This window comes from Bos taurus, chromosome X, assembly GCF_002263795.3.
Source record: "Bos taurus isolate L1 Dominette 01449 registration number 42190680 breed Hereford chromosome X, ARS-UCD2.0, whole genome shotgun sequence".
NCBI classification, from domain to species: Eukaryota; Metazoa; Chordata; class Mammalia; order Artiodactyla; family Bovidae; genus Bos; species Bos taurus.
Window position 1 is genome coordinate 35,534,620 of NC_037357.1, and position 11,499 is coordinate 35,546,118.

An 11,499-nucleotide genomic window follows, 5' to 3' on the forward strand; every position below is an offset into this window, starting at 1 on the left:
ATAGATACATTTTGACCAGCAAAAGACTAAATAGGAAAACTCAAACCAAGAACCTCCTAAGTAAGGCATATCTGGGTGAGATGCAATTGGAAGAAGGCTTGGAAAAGTGGGGGACAGTTTGAAGGCACTGAAGATTTGAGAGCCAGTAGTAAGGGAGGTTGGAAGGGCACCAAAGAAACCTTGGCTGATTTCACACTTTGGCAGCACTTCTAACAAACTTCGGCCAGAAACCTCTCCCACTGCAATGTTCCCTTTGGAAAATACGATGCAGAATTTACTAAAACCAACAAATGCTTTTCACAGAAGCAATACCAATATCTTTTCAAATCAACTTCATATGTAGTGAGCAAAGAAGAAAACAGAGTTTTATACAGGCAGTAGTTTGAAAACACATCATGCTCATCGTCATGTTTTGTGCTCATGACATGAGGTCCTTAAGGAAAGAAACTGTCTTGAGGTTTCATATTTGCATTCTATGGTCTAACAGAATACAGCACGGATAGGCAGAGTGATAATAGATAGATAGATAGAGACATAGATATGGATAGGCAGATGGATAGGGACGCTGGATATCTGCTCAAAACAAACGTTTGAATTAAATTGTTGGATAATTGTTAAGACTTGGAAATGACACCCATTAGAAGACAGAGAATTATTTGTCCTAGCACTTGGCATGCTCTGGGCTTCCCTGGTGGCTCAGAGGTTAAAGCATCTGCCTGGAATGCGGGAGACCCAGGTTCGATCCCTGGGTCGGGAAGGTCCCCTGGAGAAGGAAATGGCAACCCACTCCAGTACTCTTGGCTGGAGAATCCCATGAAAGGAGGAGCCTGGTAGGCTACAGTCCATGGGGTCCCAAAGAGTCGGACATGACTGAGCGACTTCACTTTCACTTTCTTGCTTTGGCATGCTCTTCCTTCTCCCTCACCAGCCCTCAAGATATCCCCATTCCCCAGAATATTAAGAGAAGCAATAACCTTTCTGTGGAAGAAACTGGCTCCCTGCCTCAGGGATCAGAATGACTCAGGGGAGAGAGTGATTAACAAAAACGTTATCAGGCTAAAATATTACTGCTTAAATTATGAGCAGCCTGGAGTGAAAACCACTTAAAATAAGCAACTGTCTTCCTCTTCCCAGCCCATCATTTCTCTCTGTCTCTTAATTCGACATTCCAAAGCCCCAAGCTTTAAAGTATCACACTCAGCAGGTTATCTCTGCAGCTTCCAAGGCCACAGAAGGTGGGAATATGGTTGGCATGGAGTGTGTCAAGTGTGTTATATGAAAGGAAAATGTTGCTATGGAAGCAAAGATCAGTTCAGTTCAGTTCAGTTGCTCAGTCATGTCTGACTCTTTGCAACTCCATGGACTGTAGCACGTCATGGTTCTCTGTCCATCACCAACTCCTGGTGATGCCATCCAACCATCTCATCCTCTATCGTCCCCTGCTCCTCCTGAGTAAAATCTTGCCCAGCATCAGGGTCTTTTGCAATGAGTCAGTTCTTCGCATCAGGTGGCTTAAGTATTGGAGCTTTAGCTTCAGCATCAGTCCTTCCAATGAATATTCAGGACTGATGTCTTTTAGGATTGACTGGTTGGATCTCTTTGCAGTCCAAGAGACTCTCAAGAGTCTTCTCCAACACCACAGTTTAAAAGCACCAATTCTTTGGTGCTAGCTTTCTTTCTGGTCCAATTCTCACATCCATACATGACTACTGGAAAAACCATAGCTTTGACTAGGCGAACCTTTATTGGCAAAGTAATACCTCTGCTTTTTAACATGCTGTCTAGGTTGGTCATAACTTTTCTTCCAAGGAGCAAGTGTCTTTTAATTTCATGGCCGCAGTAACCATCTGCAGTGATTTTGGAGCCCAAGAAAAGTCTGTCACTGTTTCCATCATTTCCCCATATATTTGCCATTAACTGTGTTTTCCAGTGGTCATGTATGGATGTGAGAGTTGGACTATGAAGAAAGCTGAGTGTGGAAGAATTGATGCTTTTGAACTGTGGTGTTGGAGACAACTCTTGAGAATCCATTGGACTGCAAGGAGATCCAACCAGTCCATTCTAAAGGAGATCAGCCCTGGGTGTTCTTTGGAAGGAATGATGCTAAGGCTGAAACTCCAATACTTTGGCCACCTCATGTGAAGAGTTGACTCACTAGAAAAGACCCTGATGCTGGGAGGGATTGGGGGCAGGAGGAGAAGGGGACGACAGAGGATGAGATGGCTGGATGGCATCACTGACTCGATAGACATGAGTTTGAGTGAACTACGGGAGTTGATGATGGACAGACAGGCCTGGAGTGCTGTGATTCATGGGGTCGCAAAGAGTTGGACACGACTGAGCGACTGAACTGAACTAATGGAACCAGATGCCATGATCTTCATTTTTTGAATGTTGAGTTTTAAGCCAGCTTTTAAACTCACCTCTTTCACTTTCATCAAGAGGCTCTTTAGTTCCTCTTCACTTTCTGCCATAAGGGCGGTGTCATCTGTATACCAGAGGTTATTAACTTTTCTCCCAGCAATCTTGATTCTAGCTTGTGTTTCATCCAGCCTGGCATTTTGCATGAGGTACTCTGCATATAAGTTAAATAAGCAAGGTGACAATATACAGCCTTGATGTACTTCTTTCCCAATTTATATTGTTCCATGTCTGGTTTTAACTGTTGCTTCTTGAGGTGCATACAGATTTCTCAGAAGGCAGGTAAGGTGATTTGGTATTCCTATCTCTTTAAGAATTTCCCACAATTTGTTGTGATCACTGCCTCCTGTACAATGTCATGAACCTCCATCCATAGTTCTTCAGGCATTCTGTCTGTCAGATCTAATCCCCTAAATCTATTTGTCACTTCCAATGTATAATCATAAGGGATTTGATTCAGGTCAAACCTGAATCGTCTAATGGTTTTCCCACTTTCTTCTATTTAAGTCTGAAGTTGGCAATAAGCAGTTTATAATCTGAGCCACAGATAGCTCCTGGTCTTGTTTTTGCTGACTATATGGAGCTTCTCCATATTTGGCTACAAAGAATATAATCAATCTGATTTTGGTATTGACCATCTGGTGATGTCCATGTATAGAGTTGTCTCTTGTGTTGTTGGAAGAGGGTGTTTGCTATGACCAGTGAATTCTCTTTGCAAAACTCTGTTAGCCTTTGCCCTGATTCATTTTGTACTTCAAGGCCAAACCTGCCTGTTACTTCAGGTATCTGCTGACTTCCTACTTTTTCATTCCAGTTCCCTAAGATGAAAAGAACACCTTTTTATGGTGTTAGTTCTAGAAGGTCTTGTAGGTCTTCACAGAACCGTTCAACTTCAGCTTCTTTGGCATTAGTGGTTGGGGCATAGACCTGGATTACTGTGATATTGAATGGTTTGTCTTGGAAACAAACAGAAATCATTCTGTCATTTTTGAGACTGCACCCAAGTACTGCATTTCAGACTCTTTTGTTGACTATGAGGGCTACTCCATTTCTTCTAAGAGATTCTTGCCCATAGCAGTAGATATAATGTTCATCTGAATTAAATTCGTCCATTCCAGTCCATTTTAGTTCACTGATTCCTAAAATGTCAATGTTCACTCTTGCCATCTCCTGTTTGACCACTTCCAATTTACCTTGATTCATGAACCTAACACTCCAGGTTCCTAAGATATTGTTCTTTACAGGATCAAACTTTACTTCCATCACCAGTCACATCCACAGTTGGGCATTGTTTTCACTTTGACTCCATCTCTTCATTCTTTCTGGAGTTATTTCTCCACTCTTTTCCAGTAGCATATTGGGTACCAACCAACCTGGGGAGTTCATCTTTCAGTGTCATATCTTTTTGCCTTTTCATACTGCTCAGGGGGTTCTCAAGGCAAGAATACTGATCAGGTTTGCCATTCCTTTTCCAATGGACCACGTTCTATCAGAACTCTCCACTATGACCCGTCCATCTTGGGTGGCTCTACATGGCATGGCTCGTAGTTTCATTTAGTTTGACAAAGCTGTGGTCCATGTGATCAGTTTGACTAGTTTTTTGTGATTGTGGTTTTCATTCAGTCTGCCCTCTGATGGATAAGGATAAGTGGCTTATGGAAGCTTCCTCAAGATGTTTTAAGCAAAGATCATGGACTAGTAATTGGTACAGCTTGCCTCAGGAAACTCTTGTTTGAGGATGATCAGTGCATCTGGCCCCCATGAGCATGCTCACTCAGTAGTGTTCAACTCTTTGCAATACCATGGACTGTATCCCACCAGGCTTCTCTGTCCATGGGATTTCTCAAGCAAGAATACTGGAGTGAGTTGCCATTTCTCCTCCAGGGGATCTTCCTGACACAGGGATCGAACCTGTGTCTCCTAGATTGGCATGTAGATTCTTTACCACTGAGCTGCCTGGGAAGCCTAAAGGGCTTTAAAGGGCCAGTATAGTAGTATGGAAAGAACATTGAAAAAGAAAGACTCTAGATCTGATTCTTTGTGACCTTGACCAAGTCTTTTTGCCAAACCGCTCCTAATTTGTAAAATAGGAAAAATCATACCCACTCTGCCTAATTCATAGATTGTTTTGAGGTCAGACAAGATAGATCTTACAAATGAATTTTTTAAACTGTGAAACAAAATGCAAATAAAAGGAATTTTCTACCATAACTTCTCCATTTCACAGATAATTCTGAAGCCAACAGATATTATGGTACTTCCTCAAAAATACATAGCTAGTTAGTAACAGAGCCAAAACGAGAACTAATTCTCGTGACTCCTAATCAAGTGCTTTCTACACTATGCTATTTTACCTTCTTCACTAATTTAGTATGTGTGAGAACTCAATTCACTGAGCATGCAAATATGTGATATCCAATTCATTTAGAATAATAATCTACACATTTGCATTCACACTGTGATTCAATTTACTGAGGAATGTCTAGATATTCTCATTGTAAATTTAAGTGTTTTATGTGGAGTTTCATTTGAAAATTTTTTGTAATGTTAAATACATCTAGCCATTAGTTACACCAGTACTGTTGTCTTTACTGTGATTAGCAAATAATGTATCAGCATTCAGTTCAGTTTAGTTCAGTCACTCAGTCGTGTCCAACTGCTTGCGACCCCATGAATTGCAGGACACCAGGCCTCCCTATCCATCACCAACTCCCGGAATAAACTCAAACTCATGTCTATCGAGTCGGTGATGCCATCTAGCCATCTCATTCTCTGTGGTACCCTTCTCCTCCTGCCCCCAATCCCTCCCAGATCAGAGTCTTTTCCAATGAGTCAACTCTTCATATGAGGTGGCCAAAGTATTGGAGTTTCAGCTTCATCATCAGTCCTTCCAATGAACACCAAGGACTGATCTCCTTTAGAATGGACAGGTTGGATCTCCTTGCAGTCCCAGGGACCCTCAAGAGTCTTCTCAAACACCACACTTCAAAAGCATTAATTCTTCCACACTCAGCTTTCTTCACAGTCCAGCTCTCACATCCATACATGACCACTGGAAAAACCATAGCCTTGACTAGATGGACCTTTGTTGGCAAAGTAATATCTCTGCTTTTCAATATAGATTGGTCATAACTTTCCTTCCAAGGAGTAAGTGTCTTTTAATTTCATGGCTGCAATCACCATCTGCAGTGATTTTGGAGTACAAAAAAATAGTCTGACACTGTTTCCACTGTTTCCCCATCTATTTTCCATGAAGTGATGGGACCAGATGCCATGATCTTAGTTTTCTGAATGTTGAACTTTAAACCAACTTTCTCACTCTCCTCTTTCACTTTCATCAAGAGGCTCTTTAGCTCTTCTTCACTTTCTGCCATAAGGGTGGTGTCATCTGCATATCTGAGGTTATTGATATTTCTCCCAGCAATCTTGATTCCAACTTGTGCTTCTTCCAGGCCAGCGTTTCTCATGATGTACTCTGCATATAAGTTAAATAAGCAGGGTGTCAATATACAGCCTTGCCATACTCCTTTTCCTATTTGGAACCAGTCTGTTGGTCCACATCCAGTTCTAACTGTTGCTTCCTGACCTGCATACAGGTTTCTGAAGAGGCAGATCAGGTGGTCTGGTATTCCCATCTCTTTCAGAATTTTCCATGGTTTATTGTGATCCACACAGTCAAAGGCTTTGGCATAGTCAATAAAGCAGAAATAGATGTTTTTCTGGAACTCTCTTGCTTTTTTCATGATCCAGCAGATGTTGGCAATTTGATCTCTGGTTCCTCTGCCTTTTCTAAAACCAGCTTGAACATCAGGAAGTTCATGGTTCATGCACTGCTGAAGCCTGGCTTGGAGAATTTTGAGCATTACTTTACTAGGGCATGAGATGAGTGCAATTGTGCAGTAGTTTGAGCATTCTTTGGTGTTGCCTTTCTTTGGGATTAGAATGAAAACTGACCTTTTCCAGTCCTGTGGCCACTGCTGAGTTTTGCAAATTTGCTGGCATATTGAGTGCAGCACTTTCACAGCACCATCTTTCAGGATTTGAAATAGCTCAACTGGAATTCCATCACCTCCACTAGCTGTGTTCATAGTGATGCTTTCTAAGGCCCACTTGACTTCGCATTCCAGGATGTCTGGCTCTAGGTGAGTGATCACACCATCGTGATTATCTGGGTCATGAAGCTCTTTTTTGTACAGTACTTTGTATTCTTGCCACCTCTTCTTAATACCTTCTGCTTCTCTTAGGTCCCTACCATTTCTGTCCATTATCGAGCCCATCTTTGCATGAAATGTTCCCTTGGTATCTCTAATTTTCTTGAAGAGATCTCTAGTCTTTCCCATTCTGTTGTTTTCCTCTATTTCTTTGCATTGATCGCTGAAGTTTCCTCTATTTCTTTGCATTGATCACTGAGGTTTCCTCTATTTCTTTGCATTGATCGCTGAGGAAGGCTTTCTTATCTCTCCTTGCTGTTCTTTGGAACTCTGCATTCAGATGCTTATATCTTTCCTTTTCTCCTTTGCATTTCACTTCTCTTCTTTTCATAGCTATTTGTAAGGCCTCCTCAGACAGCCATTTTGCTTTCTTGCATTTCTTTTCCTATGTATCAGCACAGGGATTATAAATATACTTATGATTCATCTTTCTGGCGGGTGTGAGTTTAAAGTCAGTTTCTTAAGATACAGGTAAAAATATAGAATAATAATTTGATTTACATAAATTGCACATCTTAAATAGTTCAAGGTTTAGAATGTCGGGAGTGGGAGGTCCATGGAAAAATTTAAAAGGTTTTGTGGAAGATCACTGAGGAGTATAATAGTATAAGTATTTAAAATGGATTGCATTATGTGAAGGAATAGAAATATAAAAATAGAGAAAGGATGAGAAAAGAAGACAAAAGCAAATTAGCTTAAAGGTAACTCCATAATGCAATGGATATGACCTTGGGCAAACTTCAGGAGATGGTGAGGGACAGAGAGGCCTGGCATGCTGCAGTCCATGTGGTCACAAAGAGTTGGACATGACGGGCTACTGAACAACAACAACTCTATAAAAGCCATTGATGATTATTTAGAGACACATTAGAAATTATTCAGTAGGTACTTAAAGCTCAAAAAGAATCGCTTTATTATTTGTATGATCTAGGTTGTTTATCTCCAAAAGCAAATCATTGGAATGGAGCCAGTACTGCATTAGGGTTCCTAATAGCTCACTGTTTATGATGCCCTACTTTTTGTATTTGAAAGACACTTAAAGAACAAATTCTTCATAAGTATGCCTGGGCTCCTGGAACTTTATAACATGGATAATCCTAAATCATGGAACATGGAAGAGGGTAAAAATAGAATACCCTAGAGCTAGTAGATAACACTGGCCTAAGCAAAAGATTTCTGCTTTATTGACTATGCCTAAGGCTTTCACTGTGTGGATCACAATAAACTGTGGAAAATTCTGAAAGAGATGGGAATACCAGACCACCTGACCTGCCTCTTGAGAAACCTATATGTAGGTCAGGAAACAACAGTTAGAACAGGACATGGAACAACAGACTGGTTCCAAATAGGAAAAGGAGTACATCAAGGCTGTATATTGTCACCCTGCTTATTTAACTTATTTACAGAGTACATCATGAGAAACGCTGGGCTTGAGGAAGCACAAGCTGGAATCAAGATTGCCGGGAGAAATATCAATAACCTCAGATATGCAGATGACACCATCCTTATGGCAGAAAGTGAAGAGGAACTAAAAAGCCTCTTGAGGAAGGTGAAAGAAGAGAGTGAAAAAGCTGGCTTAAAGCTCAACATTCAGAAAACTAAGATCATGGCATCTGGTCTCATCACTTCATGGCAAATAGATGGGGAAACAGTGGAAACAGTATCACACTTTATTTTGGGGGACTCCAAAATCACTGCAGATGGTGATTGCAGCCATGAAATTAAAAGACGCTTACTCCTTGGAAGGAAAGTTATGACCAACCTGGATAGCGTATTGAAAAGCAGGGACATTACTTTGCCAACAAAGGTCTGTCTAGTCAAGGCTATGGTTTTTCCAGTGGTCATGTATGGATGTGAGAGTTGGACTGTGAAGAAAGCTGAGTGCGGAAGGATTGATGCTTTTGAAGTGTGGTGTTTGAGAAGACTCTTGAGAGTCCCTTGGACTGCAAGGAGATCCGACCAGTCCATTCTAAAGGAGATCAGCCCTGGGTGTTCTTTGGAAGGAATGATCCTAAAGCTGAAAATCCAATACTTTGGCCACCTCATGTGAAGAGTTGACTCATTGGAAAAGATTCTTATGCTGGGAGGGATTGGGGGCAGGAGGAAAAGGGGATGACAGAGGATGAGATGGCTAGATGGCATCACTGACTCGATAGACATAAGTTTGAGTGAACTCCGGGAGTTGGTGATGGACAGGGAGTCCTAGTTGTGCTGCAATTCATGGGGTCGCAAAGAGTCAGACACGACTGAGTGACTGAACTGAACTGAACTCTGCATTCTGTTGGCAGAATTCAGTGAGCCTTTGTCCTGCTTCATTTTTTTTTTTTTTTGGATAAGATTCTTTTTTTTTTTTTTAAACTTTACATAATTGTATTAGTTTTGCCAAATATCAAAATGAATCCGCCACAGGTTTACATGTGTTCCCCATCCTGAACCCTCCTCCCTCCTCCCTCCCCCTACCATCCCTCTGGGTTGTCCCAGTGCACTAGCCCCAAGCATCCAGTATCGTGTAATGAACCTGGACTGGCAACTCGTTTCTTACATGATATTTTACATGTTTCAATGGATTGTTTCTTCAAGAGGGTGGATAGAATTGAGTCCAGCAAGGAGCCAGACACTGTCCCATCAATGCAGGCACGAGTGACATTGCAGCTCACCCTCTGTCTCCTACTGCTCTTGACTTTTCAGCTCTACTATCTCCCACTTCGTCTCCCTCCTCTAGTCAGTAATCCTTGCCTGTTCACTGGATGCCAGCTGTTGTACTGCACTACTGCACTTTTCAAGGTGCTGTGCTATAGATTAAAAATGTTCCCTTTTTTTTTTTGCTTGTTTACATTTTATGTATTATTAGTGTGAAAAGTATTAAAAACCTATTACAGTGCAGTACTATATAGCTGATTGCGTTAATTGGGTACCTAGGCAATGGCACCCCACTCCAGTACTCTTGCCTGGAAAACCCCATGGATGGAGGAGCCTGGTAGGCTGCAGTCCATGGGGTCGCTAAGAGTCGGACATGACTGAGTGATTTCACTTTCACTTTTCACTTTCCTGCATTGGAGAAGGAAATGGCAACCCATTCCAGTGTTCTTGCCTGGAGAATCCCAGGGATGGGGGAGCCTGGTGGCTGCCGTCTACGGGGTCACACAGAGTTGGACATGACTGAAGTGACTTAGCAGCAGGTTAACTTTGTTGGACTTACAAATTGGACTTATGAACATGCTCTCAGAACAGAACTCATTCATATGTAGGAGACTTACTGTAATATATAATGTATATATACAACTTCATGTATATATAAATGGTTTCATATTGGACACACCTTTTAAAAGTTACTTTTTTCACTTAATTGTATGTTTTTATGATGTATCTATATCGTTAAAAATAGATCTAGCCCATTCACTTTTACTATATATATGTGTGTGTGTTTGTGTGTGTGTATATACATATATATGCTTTTTATTAGGATTTAACTCAGAAAATAAATTCTTAAATGTCTGTGAGTGGTGTGAGGTATTGATCTACATTTATCTGCTTCCCTAAGAGCCAATTATCCTAACTCTGTTTATTGAAGAGTCAATCATTTCACCCACTGACTTATTGTTCTCTATGTGTCATATAATAAGATTAGATTTATACATAATTCTGCTTATAAGTTCATTATTTTCTCCATCAGTTATTTGTCTACTCATGTGTGCCTTAATACTATACTGTTTCATTATTATGGATTTGTAGTAAATTTTGCTATCTACTAATATAAGTTCTTTATACTTATTCTTCAGAAGTTTCATGACTCCTTTTATCTATTTTCTCTTCTACATGAATTATAATATGAATTTTAGTATCAGCATGTCAAGTTCTATAAGAATAAAATTCTATTGATATCTTGATTGTATTTTCATTTAATGTGTAGAATAATTTGAAAAAAGTAACTAAGTTTATGACAATGAATCTTCCCTTATGAACATATTATAACTTATATTCACCTAGGTCTTTTAAATGTTTCTAAAGTTTTAAAATTCTTTTCCTAAAAACATTACATCTTTTATAGGATTTATTTTAATAGACCTTGTAATTTTTGTTCCTATTATAAATAGTAACTTTGGGAGGAGGATCTCAGTTTTGGCATATGAATATATGTGTGTATGTGAGTGTGTATTATGCACATAAAATATTTCACTTTACTTTTTGATATATATTTTGCTATTTAGAAAGGTTTCATTTTTATTCTAATGATATTTTTATTCTGGTGGTTTTCAAACTTTACCATATATCAGAATTCCTGGAGAGCTGTTACAACACAGGTTGCTGAGTTCCAACACCAGAGTTCTTATTCAATAGGTCTGGGGTAGGATGGGAGACTTTGCATTTCTAACAACTTTCTAATAGATAAGGACCTAGAAGTCCAGTACCACACTTGAAGAATCATTATTTTATACTAATATTTTCACATACTTTTTTCTTGATTATATTTAATTTTAACTTTTTACTTTGAAATAATTTACATTTAAAGGTAAGTTTCATTTAGGAAGCTAAACAGTTATGAGGGTCTTGGGTACATCTTTCACTCAGATTTACTAATTGTTAACATTTTGCAAATACTTGCTTTATTACTTCATCCCTCTCTCTCTTCCTCTCTCTCTATGCAAATGTTTATACATGTTTCTGTATATATTTATATTTACAAAGATATATTTGTATGTATATATTTAATCTTTGGTATTATTATTACTTTCTAAACCATCTAAGAGTAAGTCACTGACCTCATGCCTCTTTTCCCCTTAAATACTTCAATGTGTATTACTTTAGAACAGGGATATTCTACCAGCAACAGATGAAAGGATAAAGAAGATGTGCATGTATTTCATAT

At 39.7% G+C, this 11,499-nt stretch overlaps 1 non-coding gene across 1 annotated transcript; it reads left to right on the top strand.

Moving 5' to 3' along the window:
* Positions 1–685: 685 nt before the first annotated feature.
* On the top strand, positions 686–757 carry TRNAS-GGA (transfer RNA serine (anticodon GGA)). Its single transcript has one exon. It is a non-coding gene; the product is annotated as a tRNA-Ser (tRNA).
* The last annotated feature ends 10,742 nt before the right edge of the window (positions 758–11,499 follow it).